Source organism: Poecilia latipinna, unplaced genomic scaffold, assembly GCF_001443285.1.
Source record: "Poecilia latipinna isolate Pla-1442-1.1 unplaced genomic scaffold, P_latipinna-1.0 Scaffold2903, whole genome shotgun sequence".
Classification (NCBI taxonomy): Eukaryota; Metazoa; Chordata; class Actinopteri; order Cyprinodontiformes; family Poeciliidae; genus Poecilia; species Poecilia latipinna.
The window spans coordinates 65,104-67,323 of NW_015115519.1; the positions used below are offsets into that span (position 1 = coordinate 65,104).

At 40.5% G+C, this 2,220-nt stretch overlaps 1 protein-coding gene across 1 annotated transcript in view; it reads right to left on the reverse strand.

Annotated features, from left to right (window-relative positions):
* Positions 1–1,703, reverse strand: part of tbk1 (TANK-binding kinase 1) — a 21,203-nt gene extending 19,500 nt beyond the window's left edge. The window contains exon 1 of the mRNA XM_015021961.1: positions 1,614–1,703. The gene's annotated coding sequence lies outside the window, so the exon portion shown is untranslated. The remainder of the gene's footprint in view (positions 1–1,613) is intronic.
* Between the last annotated feature and the right edge of the window lie 517 nt (positions 1,704–2,220).

Here is a 2,220-nt window from a genome sequence, read left to right on the forward strand (position 1 = left end):
GTGATATGTGTGTGTGTGATATATGAGAGAGAGAGGTATATATATATATATATATATATATATATATATATATATATATATATATATATATTTCCATATTCTGCCATCATCGTGTCTTCTGGGACTGAATTATAAAAGAGATCAAGCTCATGTATTCTGGCATAACCCTAAGAAACAAATATCTGATGACTATTTTATTAATAGCAAGTAGAAACAACATTATAAGAAAATGGTAAAATGGTTATCACAGGACAAACTAACTTTAGGCCCCTGGATGGAAATAACATTTAACTCTCAGACAGTGGCAGAGTTGGGTGAAACTAAAAGATCTGATTTTATTTTCAGAAACCAAACACCTCATAATTACTTAACAACATGCTTCTGTTAGTTTGTTTTCTACATTTCTAACCATTTCAGTTTTTATTCTTTACATTCTGTTTTTACTCCCACAGTGAAAATCTTCCTCAGGGAAGTGGAGTTGAATCATGAGGTCAACTTGTTATGTATGTATGTCAAATGTTATGTAAAATTTGCTTCCTTGGAAATAAAGTAAAAAAAACTGCTTCAAAAAGGAAAAAAAGATAAATAAAATAAATAACTGCTTTTCTCCAGGCCCCTTTATAGAGCCAGCGGTCTAGTCAAATCACGGATGCATTCAGAGTGTTTCATGGCGTCAAACAGGAAATTACCTCTGTCTACTTCCTGTGTAACCTTCCTGGTTTTCCTCCAGGACCGGCGTCGGGAACGCTTGGCTCCTTCCTTTAAGCTGAACCAGAAACCTCCAGAAGCCCAAACCGATCAATCAAATTCAGAAATACTTTATTGATCCCAAAGAAAATGAAATGTTTGATCTGTTTCCCTCACAGATTTAAATAAAGTTTAGATTTTATGATCCTAAACTCTGATTTAGACTTTTGCCTTATTATCCATCAGTGAAGACATTTTAGTTTATTAAGACACCGGAACATTCTACACTTATTGTTCTGTTGTATGAAAACCAGAACCGACCTGTGACCTGCAGAAGAACCAGAACCACGAGCAGGTGGGTTCAGAACGCGCGAGGATGTTCCATCCCAGGCTGAACCGAACCGGACCGGACCGGGCTCCTCTGGGTCACAATAAGAACAACGCTCAGCTTCAAGCCTCACAACTGAAGCGAGCTCAATCAGTTCAACGTGAACCTGGAGCAGGTTACGTGATCTCAGCCTATCGCCATGGTGACAAGGCAGGTTCAAAAGGTACCGGACAGCCCGGCATGACGTCACGCAGCCTGGAAAGTCCCGTCCTGGGAGTTTAACGTAACGGGTCGTGACGTCATGACGGCTACGGGTATTATTGTGATCAATCACGGATAGATTAAAGAATTGATTTGAGTTTAATTCTGGCTGACTGAGCAGGGAGCGCGCATGCGCCGGCCGCGAGCCCGTCTATGGATGCGGGAACGCGCACCTTGGGCCCTCGCGTAGAACTGAGTCAAGCAGAGCTCAGAAAACAGGTCAGAGCACTGGAACTGTTAGCTAACATCTTCCCACACCGAACCATATTCGGGTCAGAACCAGAACCGCGGGTTTACCTGAAAATAAAGCGATATTTATTTTTGTTTACTTCCTTACCTCCTCTCTGCTGCTCTCGGCTCCTCTTCCGCTGCTCCTTTGTCAGCTGACCGCGACTGACCAATCAGCGAGCAGGCAGAGGCGGGGTGGGACCTACAGGCTACCGTAATATAGGAAGAAGGGTACCATCTGTAATCTGAGCCCTTCACATTACCTCGTGGATGAATTCATACAAAATAAAGTTTAAAGAAAACAAAAACGGGTCACAATTTATGAACTTATACCTGGAGGATGTGAGTTCAGAATTAAAACACAGGAAGAACATAAACCGCAGAAGGGCAAAGGGACTAATTACTACGGTAAAGACAAAAACCAGAAACTAAAAGTGAAACTGATCAACCAGCTTAATAAAAATAAAAACATGGAGGGTCAACTAAGTAAAATATTTAAAAGTTAAACTGGAGGAGTTGCAGTTTCAAATAAGAACATATATTTATATAAACATTTGTAAAGTAGAAGAAATAAAACCATTTGCAGAAAGAAACGGAGAGCGATTACACATGAAGGAGAGAAAAACTAAAACTGATTTTGAAAAAGGTTAAATTAGCTGCTCTGAGTGCTCACAGGCGACCCCTGCTGGTTACAATAACTTGAATTGACAGAAACT